We start from the raw sequence: 11,914 nt of genomic DNA, 5'->3' as shown, positions 1-11,914 counted from the left end.
GAAAGCTGTCAATCGGATCTTACGCTACCTCAAGTCTAGTCCCGGTCAGGGTATTCTTTTACCAAAACTTGGTGGTTTAAATCTTTCTGCCTTTTGTGATGCTGATTGGCTTGGTTGCGAACTTACAAGACGTTCACGAACTGGTTATGTACTACTTCTCGGTGGAGCACCAATTTCTTGGAAAACCAAAAAGCAATAGGTGGTTTCTCGTTCTTCAACTGAAGCTGAGTATCGCTCTATGGCCATTACCGTTAGCGAGGTTCTTTGGATGCGATGGCTCCTCACCGACCTACAAGCCACTCAAGACCAAGCCACGCCTCTCTTTTGTGATAATTTGGCAGTTAAGCACATTGCCAATAACCCCGTTTTCTACGAAAGAACGAAACACGTTGAGATGGATTGCTACTTCGTTCGATAACGAGTCGAATCCCACGATGTTTTACCGCTGCATATCAATACAAAGCAACAGATCGCTGATTTATTTACAAAGACTTTGGGAGCCCAACGTCTTCAAACTCTACTTTGCAAGTTGGGCGTTCGTGACCTACACGCTCCAACTTGAGGGGGAGTAAAGGATATTCTCGTAATTATAGGATCTCTCGTAATTATAGGATCCTTATTTTTATTGTTTGTATTATAATATAATCTCCATAATTAGAGGAGTAAAAAGAACGAGGAGTGTATTAGGTTTAGCTTTTTTTATCATCAATTATTATTGATTGGAGTGGAACGAATGAAACATACAATCTACTTCTTTCTTGAAACCACCGCTGCCACTACGATAGATAGATGTACGGATCTTTTGAAAAAAAAATATAATGACTTTATAAAACATGACTAAAAAATTCTATACATTTTAATAATAACTCATGATCTCTCTATCAAGATATCTATTTAAACATTCTAGTATACATGTCACGATCCACTTGTACTTAACATATGTAACTATACTCGCCCTGAAATACACGTACTGTATGATAAATACTTTGTATGCGAACTAAAAACCTTTTTCGCACATGAACCCGCTCATGTGTACATATATTTATGACACTTTCTGTTTGATTTTAATTGTAAACATACTTTTTACACTTATTGATAAACAACTTTCATCTCATTTACTTGGATTATAACAGATTGGCAGCATTGAACCAGAAACCGTTGGAGGAGTGGTGGTGGTTAAGCCTAAGCCCAACAAAGGCCTTACTTCCAAACTAGTTGATTGGTTGGAGAAGTTTATAGTGAAGCTAATGCATCATGATTCATCACAACCTCATCACTGGCTCTCTCATAATTTTGCTCCAGTTCATGAGACTCCTCCTTCCGAGCATCTCTCTGTGATCGGTCACCTACCGGTTAGTTTTTACGTATCTATAACTGGTAATCAGTTTGAGCTATATTCTTGATATTTTGTTCATTTGTGTTTACATTTATATAAGATAGTAAGAAAATTAGTAAAAAATGATGTGTAAGTGTGTAACCGAGAGATTTTGTTCTTCATAGTCTCCAATACCTTTCAAGTAGTTAGGACTTTATGTTGTATATTTTTGGTTTGAAACCTGGATCAACCAGTGAATCGTAAAGCACTTCAAATGTTACGGGTTACACACAAATGATTTATTGGATAAGACAGAGACAACTGATGATGGAATTGAATTTTGAGGTTTCTGTAAATGCGATGAGGAACCAGAGAATAAGTAACCGTATTCTCTTTTGAGAATATATGATCGATAGAGTGAGAACCCCCAAGGAATGAAAACATCGATTAATATAATCCAAATTCAATTCCCAAATGAGCCCAAATTAATTATTTAAAAGCCCATTTAAAATTATACAAGCCCAAGTAAATAATTTCTTAAACCCTAGTATAAAACTTAATAACATAGGCCGAATAACATTAGTGTTAAACGAGCCCACACTCCCGCTTCACCTAACTCGTTTAATATCTAACGTTATTTCCTCAAATGACAAGTTAATCCAATAACATTAAAATTACCAACACTTTACAATCTCTGTAACACTAAATTTCTTTTAAATTTCAGTATAATCTTTCATTGAGAGAGTTATATTTAATTAGTAAGTAATAGTTAAGGTATCATTTATATTAATGCTTTTGTTTAACATATATGCAACTCTCATACTTGTCTGTTGGTGCTAATTACAGGAGTGCCTAAATGGTGAGTTTGTTAGAGTAGGTCCTAATCCAAAGTTTCCTCCGGTGGCCAGATATCACTGGTACAAAACATTTAAAATTGCTTCTTAAAAGAATAAAACGTTTACATTTCTTACCAACAAAGCCTTGATTATCATGACAAATTAACCTACTTTCTTTCAAATTATATACAAGTGAATTATATAACTAGTACTATACTTGAGTTTTGTTTTGCATTGAACACATAGGAAAACATTTAGTAGAAACTCTATCAGCTGACCACTTAGCCACCCACTTATCCAAGTTGTCACTTATGCATAGTTGACACTCAGAGTGGAGTATCGATAGATGATCAGTTGCCACTAATGATCAGTTCTAACTAGTCGTTAATTCGTTCTCACCACCATTTTTTTTACAAGTTTCCACCAATCATGCAAAACTGACGTAACCTCTGATAATTAATCTCTCTAGGGATTGTCCAGTGTCCCCTTGGTCCCCATTGGGGTGTTGTCACGTACCCCGCCAACGGGTGATGCCCATTGCCTCTAATTAGAACCTTAGAGGTTCGCTTGTGCCCAAAATTATTTGGTGTTGATCGACACCTACTTCACATCTTCTACTCGAATCACATGTTTACTATGATTTCCTTTTTTATTTTAGGTAATTCATCTCAACCAAAATACCCTTGACGATACTAAGGGCATGTTAGGGATTGAGTTTGAACACTGCTTATTGACTTATTTGTCTTTTTGAAAAGCCAGGATTTATGGCCTTTTGAAAACAACTTTTTAACCCTTTTAAAAAGCTAAAGTTACAGGGCTTTTATGCTTGCCAAACAATTTTTTAACTTATTGGCTTTTTGAATAAGTCAATAAGTTGTTTTCAAACTCAATCCCGTACATGCTCTAAATTACTAATGCACGCTGATTATTATCTTAACTTTTCATGATCCTTATTTTATTTCTTGCAGGTTTGATGGGGATGGGCATGCACTATTTTCTCTTTGATCATCTCTACTATTACACTTACATGTATTAAAGATTCCATTTTCAATATTTGTTACCTTACCCAACACGCAGCATGATCCATGGGTTGCGAATAAAAGATGGAAAACCAACTTATGCGTCACGTTATGTAAGAACATCTTGTTGGAACAAGAGGAAGTTTTTGGTGAATCTAAGTTTACAAAGGTATTAATTCAATCCTCTCAACCTGTATCCAAACATCTTAAATGTTTATGAGAAAATGCATGCACATTATTCCCAGATTGGAGATCTTAAAGGACTCTTTGGACTTTTAATGATCCTTCTGGAGAAGATTAGATCAGAGCTCTAAGTCCTTGATTTTTCATATGGCAATGGGACAGGTAAGTTGGTTCATTTTCACCATTTTAGTTATCATGCTTAACAATTATAACTTTTGTTAATTATGTATATATTGTATTAGTTAGTTATCTAGCTATATTATTAGTAATCATTTACTTATTTTTACAATCCAGTTTACAATTTTCATATTGTTTTTAGGAAACACAGCTCTCATATATCATCATGGACGGCTCTTGGCGTTATTCGAAGGGGATAAACCATGTATGCGTAGAAGATTAATTTATGTTACTTTACGACGTTTCCTTTTTTTTTTTTTTAAATTTACATATTTTATAAATTTCAACTAGATGTCATCAAAGTATTGGAGGATGGTGACCTACAAACTCTCGGATTGACGGATTATGATCGAAGGCTTTGTCACAACTTCACTGCTCACCCTAAGATCGATCCAGTCACCGGTAATTAAGTTAATTAAACTTTTTATATCCGCTAGCTAATTGAATTTTTTTTTAAATTTATAGTTCATTAGTTCTTAATGTAGATTTTGTTTACAGGTGAGATGTTTGCATTTGGATATTCGCGAACACCCCCATATGTTTTGTATCGTGTGATTTCAAGAGACGGTGTTATGAATGATCCTGTGCAAATAACAGTACCAGAAACAATCATGATGCATGACTTTGCGATTACTCAGAATTATGCAGTTTTCATGGATCAACCTTTGTACTTTAGACCAAAAGTATTTTCTTATATATCTCAATTAATATGGCTCTCTTAGTCTATTTGTTTACGCTATATAAGCCATTTATAAACGCGGTTTAAAGTACATGAAACATGTTTATCATAAAATTGTCTTTCTTTTTGCGACTTTTAGGAAATGGTGACGGATAAAAAGTTTAGTTACGCATTTGACGCAACCAAGAAAGCTCGATTTGGCATCCTTCCGCGGTATGCAAAAAACGAACTCCAGATTAAATGGTTTGAACTTCCAACGTGCTTCATATTTCACAATGGTGATTTTCTTACCTTCATCAATACATATATCAAAACTTCAAAATGTTATATTGTTATATTGTTATATTATAATGTATAAACCATCATATATATCTTTATTGCAGCCAATGCATGGGAAGAAGGAGATGAAATTGTTTTAATTACGTGCCGGCTTCAGAATCCGAATTTAGACATGGTTGGTGGAGGTTTTAAAGAAAGAGTTGATAATTTCAAAAGTGAGCTGTAAGTGACAACTCTGATCACTCATTGAAGGTTAAGTATGCATAGAATTTTAGGAAATTTAAATTAAATTTTGAAATTTAATTTTTAGGTATGAGATGAGATTCAACATGGAGACTGGTCTAGCTTCTCAGAAAAAGCTATCAGAATCAGCTGTTGATTTTCCTAGGGTGAACCACTTCTACACTGGCAGGTAAAGTATCATACAAATTTTTTTGAATATTATTTTAATAAATTATATATTATAATATTTATGTAATCTTAAACATCTCTCATGTAACTCAGAATTAAAAATATAAACAAGTTTTAATTATAATTACCTTCACATTTGTATATTTTAATATTAAAAGTTTAAAATCATATATAAAGAAAATACCAGATTTTAAAAATATATGGAAAAAAATAGTTTGATAATTGTTTACCTATGTTTACAAAAAATATGTACTTCCATATAAGAGATAATAATTGTTAAATATAAACCACTGATAAAAAAAAAATTAAAGGATTTTGATTTATTCTTTATTGTATATATACTTGTGTGTCAAATATACATTTTTTAAAGAATTTAAACATTGATAAAAAAATTATATGATTTGGTTTGTTCTTTTTGTTCTCGTAATAATTTAGTGCATTATTTCAGAAAACAACGATATGTTTATGCAACTAAGCTCGAATGCATTGGAAAGGTGACAGGGATTGTGAAATTCGATTTGCAAGCAGAACCTGAAATGGGAAAAACAAAGGTTGAAAGCGGAGGAAATATTGAAGGAGTATACGAGTTGGGGCCGGGTAGGTTTGGTTCAGCGGCCATTTTTGTTCCTAATCAACCTGGAATTGATAGTGAAGAAGATGATGGCTACTTGATCTTCTTTACACATGATGAAAACACAGGGTATATATTATAAGCACGACTATGTATATAATGCTATGTTAACATATATAATATATGTTGATGATATGATCATTTGGTAGGAAATCATCAGTGACAGTAATAGATGCCAAAACGATGTCTCCTAATCCTGTTGCGGTTGTTCCATTGCCTCGTAGAGTTCCATATGGCTTCCATGCCTATTTTGTTACAGAGGTCGGTAAACTAGATTACTAATGTTTACAAAATACTTTTTGTTAAAATATTTAATTACCATTCTAGATGTGTTGCTATTAAACTTTTTTTCTTAATATTTCCATAAACTCTCCTCTCTTTTTTTATATATATTCTATTCTAATGATTATTGAGCAGGAACAAATTCAAGAACAATCGATCTGAGGTCTTTTTAATTGAAGGTTTACGAGTTAATTCAAAATTGTAACCGTTAAAAAGAATGAAGATTGTCAGATAAATAGAAGTCTAGTTGCTGAAGCATCAATGTGGCCAAGACATTTTGCAGCATTAAAGAGGAGCCATTAAAAGATCAGCTAGTTTAATTTCAACAATCTGTTTCTTATGTTTGTGTTTCTCTAGTATTCTTGTATTACCTAATTAAAGACAAAGTTGCTATCAAGAATAAATTGAACCATTATGCCTTTTTGTGTATATTCATATTTGTTAAAGTTCTATAACAAACATTGTGGTATCAAAATTCAGAGCCACTGGCTCACTTGTTTACATATACGATCATTCGAATATGGGTAACAACGCATCTAGTACTACACAACCTCTCGATATGACTTCTGGAGCTTCATGGACACATAGTGAAAATCCTCTTACACTCTCAGGATTTGTGGAGACAGATTTTAGTAGAAAGGATGAAGATCAATGCAGATTGAAAGAAAATATTGAATGGATTCACGACGGTGTGTTTTCTAGAATCGTGGTCGCGTCGACAGCTCAATAGGCATCAACCTTGTTACTAGTAGAATATCAAGGATATTCTAGTCCACTTACTAGACTGAGACGAAAGTTTAAAATTTAAGACAATTGGATCGCGAAAGTGTATCAATAGTTCTCTCTTAGTTTCATGTAAATTGCCAATCAGAAAAGAACCTATGGAGAAGCTGTGACAACCAAGTAGTGGTCGAGAAGGTATTAAGTTCACCCGTTCGCTGAGATCATGTCGTTACTGACATTGAGGAGTTAAGGGACCTTTAATGATCAACTGACAAGGTAGTTGGAATATGATGTGTAAAAGGTAGGAGCCACAATGTTTATAATAGAAGGATTGGATCCTAATAAAAGTAGTACTCGTCATTAAAATCTATATGTTGGTGTAAGTCGCAGGCATAGGAAGGATTATGATGCGTGTAGGTGATGTAGATGTCGTGCTCTAATAAAACACAAGTATTTATAAGACTTAAATACCTATAACTAATACGGGTAAGTAAGGTCGTCTCCACATGGAATCAATGGAAAGTGCAAGTAAAGTTCATAATTATTAGTTAATTAACTAAGGTGGATAGACGGTGTCAAGCGGTTTATAAAGATGATTACAAGAAAACACGATTACGTTTAAAGTTGTAAACAATTATGAGAGAATGATTCACTTCAGATTCAGGTAATGCGATGACTGACTAATCAAATTCATAAAGATTAATTGCATAGTAATTACGAAACCTAACAGTTGGGTTGTGAGGACAAACGATAACCTAATCGAATTGTTGACACAACTGAACTCTGGTTTACCCAATTACCAGTTTAAGGTATGAAAACCAACTATAAGCAATGACTAACGATTACTAGTTCAATGACATAAGTGCAATCAATTCTAAGTGCAAACCCTACATGTGATGAACACAACCAGAAAAATGATGCAAAATTTGATAATCAAAATCATAAACTGTTTAAACAATCAATTCTAATGTAAAACAAGATTAAAGACATTCAATCAAGTTCATATTCATTCAAAACATAGAACCTGATCAAAGTTAGTTTACACAAAACCCTAGCCTAGAGTGAATACAATGGTTTAGCTTGGCATCAGCATCACGAAGGATTCACTTATCTGATGAAAGGATGAAAGCATGCGATGAACGGACGAACCGGAAGCTTCGGGATGGTGCAAAATCATCCTAGGGCTTGTACTTGGTTGCTGGAATGAAGATCGGTCGAAATAGGGGCTCCAAACTGATTATATCAAAGTTAGGTTAATTTTCCCGTCATGAGGGAGTTTAGCGCGGCGCTAACATACAGGGGTGAGACCTTAGTGCCGCGCTAAGGTCTACTTTCCTGATTTATTAACTTTTGTAACACCACCAAAACTACCCTCATAGAATTTAGCCAAAAATGTCTAACTTTTAAGTCTAGGGACTTAAAAAAATTCTAAAACTTCTAACACATCGCGATATGCGACGGGATAATCATAAGGCCCATCGTGTATATCGATGGACTTGCACACAAACATTTGGGCGGCGTAGCGATATGCGATGGCTCAAATCTTTAGGACCATCGCGTAACGCAAAGAACCCGTTAAGTAACCGGGTACACGTGTCCAACCACGTGTCAACACGTGGCACAATTTGACAGGCCACGTGTCACAACGTGGTAAGGCGGCGTAAATTGCGGCGCCGCGATACGCGATGGCTAGCAGTTTATACCATCGCGTATCGCGATGGGCTAAGAAATTCGTCTATAAATAGATAGTTACAGGATTGAACTCCATTCGTCCCAAATTCACATTCATTCTCACACACTTAACATAAGATAACGTGCCTGATTCCCGTGACGAGACGACGTTCCGTTTCTCGAAGTTTGTTCAATTAAATAAGTTATAATCGAGTTATCAATCATATAAGCGAGTTAGATCAAGACCCTACCATTCAAGTTTACTCTTTTCTTATTGTCATTCCGAGTATTCCTGCTAAGGTAGGAGTTACGTTTAAGTTATTTAAGTGAGTTTCTTGCCTAAGGAAAAGTAATTCGTACAAATCTCAATCAATCGAGGGACCCGTTTACTTACCTGGAAAACTCACCAACGTGTTAGAATCTATTAAGCCAAAGCATGCTATATCAAACGTCACATAAAACAAAGTGTTTTCATTCACAAACAAAGTTGTAAGCTATTTCAAGGTTAAACTTAAGAGCAATAGCTTAATCAAGAAACATCATTCAAATATTTATACAAACCTATTCATGTATAGGTTAAAATCATTCTCAAATTCAATCAAGGTTTCAAATGCACACCGATGGTACAGGTGAATACGTTAACCTTTATAAACAGTCAAAAACATATTTATACTCTATAAGATGAACGGATTGTTTGTCTTAAAGAGTCAGTCAACGTTTATATGAAATTACGTGATCTCTAAAACGTTATAATACAAAGTAGAAAATAAAAGCAACTCAAACCGATTACACATGTGTCTGGATCCAAACATAACTGTTCAACCTAAACAGTCAAAGGCTACGTGGCCGTGGGTTATCAGTCATAACTACTTCTCCATTAGGGGCTACGTGGCTCGAGAACACTTGTGTGTGTGTAGGGTAGTGGTACAAATCCCGGAAGTAGAAATACTCATGTTGAGTTTGTACAGAAAACTATATTTGTATTGTAACTGTTATTCAATTATTTTTGGTGTCATGCGTGTTCACCAGCACCTAGCTGACGTATTTTTCCAACCAAATACAGATAATTAAGAACTTATAAGAAGTAGCAAGGATGAGAGTCATCATGGAGATAGAAGCGCGTAACAAGATGGCTCAACTTTTGATATTAAATCCTTGTAATATGAAACACGTATTTTGTAAAACGAATACTTGGGTATTTAATTCCCAAGTAAATTTTCAATGTAAATTAATATTATATCAACCTAAAATCTTCCGCTAAAATTAACCCATAAACTCTGATATATTTACGAAACATGTACCAACTATTTGTCACACGCCTAGGCCCTAAGTCGGGGTGTGACAGGTTGGTATCAGAGCCATCGGTTTAAGCGAATTAGGTATTAAACATTAGTGCCTAAGCTTTAACGTTGTTGTTGTTGTTGTTGTTGTTGTTGGGGATAAAATAGGATTAGTAAACTTCATATCCCTAAATTTAACTAAGTGCAGACGTCTTATATTAACTATCTTGGTCATAGACTCCAAGTAGCCATTCGAACTAAACCAACATTCATTCGCGAACCATCAAATATGGCGAGCAGTAACAATTATTACACCAACTTCTTCAATCAAAATCAACCGATAGTTCCGGTACAACCTTATGGGAGTCAACCCATGTACCTTCCGGGAAGTCAGAAAATGCCGATTAAAATTTCTGACGATACCACCGATAACATTCCCTAATATTATCCATCTGAAATCCCGCCTTATCATCCTTCCGAGGAGCAAGAAGTTCAAAATAAAGTTAAGCAGTAGATTAGTTCTAATTCATCAAGTTGGATGAACTGTCATTCTGATAAGAGTAAGTGGAATTTTGGATCGCCACCACCAAACTACCAATACCAGACTTCACAACCCATAGCAGGACCAAGTACAAAGCCGAAAATGAGGGTTACTATGCCCTATGAAAAGATATAGTTTCAATCACCAGTCAATAATCCTTATGAATCGAAAGAGGATCCCGAAAAAAAATATGAGGAAAACGAAAATCCTTATTTTATTCCATACGTAGGACCAAGACCCTCAATCTCCCAGCAAGCTAATGAGATTCGAGAGGAGGCTAACCATATCGAGGATTTCTACACTACCAATATTCCCGATGAGGAAATGCATACATATGTTGCAAATCTACATCTCTATCCAAGAGAAAACGCTTATCTCTTCCCAGCTGCATCCGCACCAACGAGATATCCTAACCCACCGAATGCGGTGATGGACGAGTTGCGGAATGAGAAAGTGGATAAAAAGAAAGTAGGAAAGAAAATTGTTAAGAAATGTGACAAGATGAAAAATCTTGTTAAGAAGTGGATTAGATATTAAGAATAATATAGTCGTTACGAATCGTTGTTGAATGTTATATTTTCTTTTTTGTAACAAATGATCAGGGTTATAAAAACACCATGATTATTATTATGATAAACCGGGAATTTAATCCCTTTTGATACAAACATAAGTTTTATAGGGTTAAACCCTAATTTATAAAACACGTTTCTTTATTCTTGTGACAAGCCACTTATTTAAGCTGGAAGCCCGCAAGCATCATTCCTTTGTCTCTAACAAGTCACCTGAAACATGTTTAAAATATTTGATCAGCAAGAAATACTGGTGAGTACATTCATTTGTAAATGACATTTTTTACAGTTACAGCATTAAGATGTTTTTACATCTGTCTGCTTACAATTACCGAAAGGTACTTGTCACTCGACCGTATCTATGACGGTGGTTATATTACTTATTGGCTAACACTTGTCTAATAAGTAACGTGTAATATCCCAGTAAGCAAGCCTTGTATACAAAACCCCACAATACCATTGGTAACCATCCCGTAAGTCTACAGAGACTTAATCACTGTAATGTATTTTAAATACTTTATAAATACTTTTAGACAATCTATCATGAGTTTTATATGTTTTGAAATCACCATGACAGTGTCGGAAAAATAGTTGTCTCACGCAAATGAGAGTTGTATAAAAACTTGAATGTCTCACCTTGCAAGTTTACAATTAAAGAAAACGCCTCTTGGTATTAATCACCTAGGATAAAAACAATGTAGTATACCTAGATTAGTATAAAACCAATAATCATAACGATAATCACGAGAGTAGAAACTTTACACGATGGCACAATGTCATTCCTTAACAGGCAGAGCTTTCGGATTCGTATATATTTCTTTCGATCGGATAGGATATCGTTGCGATAACTCGGTATTATACTATTAATACATAATATGTATGTGTGTATTGAGAATTAGAGAAAGATCAGAATTTTTTGGTGCAAAGAATGAACGTCCCGTTTGCTTCCTATTTATAGCTGATTTTGGACCTCATCGCCATACGCGATGGCCATAAATATAAAGGCGTCGCGTATCGTGAAGAAACTCATAGCTAAGTCGAGTCAGCCCTAGACCTGCTACGTGGCACGCCACGTGGCAGGCTACGTGTCCTATGCGTAACCTCCACGCCGCGGTACGCGATGGGTAGCTATATCAGCTCATCGCGTATCGCTACGCCGCCATATATTTGGATAAGGTTACACTTTATCGCGCTACGCTATGAGGCTAATCTAAACCCTTCGCGTATCGCGATGGAAGGATTTTTAAAAATCTTAATTCCCAACAAAAATACTAAGGTGGCCCTTAATGCGGCTCGCGGCGATGCGAGCGTGGGAAGT

General features: G+C 35.2%; 1 pseudogene across 1 annotated transcript; it reads left to right on the top strand.

Moving 5' to 3' along the window:
- The first annotated feature begins 238 nt into the window (after positions 1–238).
- LOC143590337 (carotenoid 9,10(9',10')-cleavage dioxygenase 1-like) lies at positions 239–6,542 on the top strand (annotated as a pseudogene). The gene is made up of 16 exons (XR_013145458.1): positions 239–259; positions 1,134–1,352; positions 2,162–2,232; positions 3,120–3,134; positions 3,229–3,339; positions 3,416–3,515; positions 3,673–3,735; positions 3,822–3,932; positions 4,029–4,213; positions 4,349–4,487; positions 4,593–4,710; positions 4,799–4,900; positions 5,348–5,599; positions 5,680–5,795; positions 5,948–5,975; positions 6,293–6,542. The product of XR_013145458.1 is annotated as a carotenoid 9,10(9',10')-cleavage dioxygenase 1-like (transcript).
- Positions 6,543–11,914: the final 5,372 nt, after the last annotated feature.

The sequence above is a fragment of the Bidens hawaiensis genome, unplaced genomic scaffold, assembly GCF_021521415.1.
Source record: "Bidens hawaiensis isolate Kalapana, Puna unplaced genomic scaffold, B.hawaiensis_p1.1 tig00038480_1, whole genome shotgun sequence".
Taxonomy (NCBI): domain Eukaryota; kingdom Viridiplantae; phylum Streptophyta; class Magnoliopsida; order Asterales; family Asteraceae; genus Bidens; species Bidens hawaiensis.
This window is presented reverse-complemented; position numbering and strand designations above follow the sequence as displayed.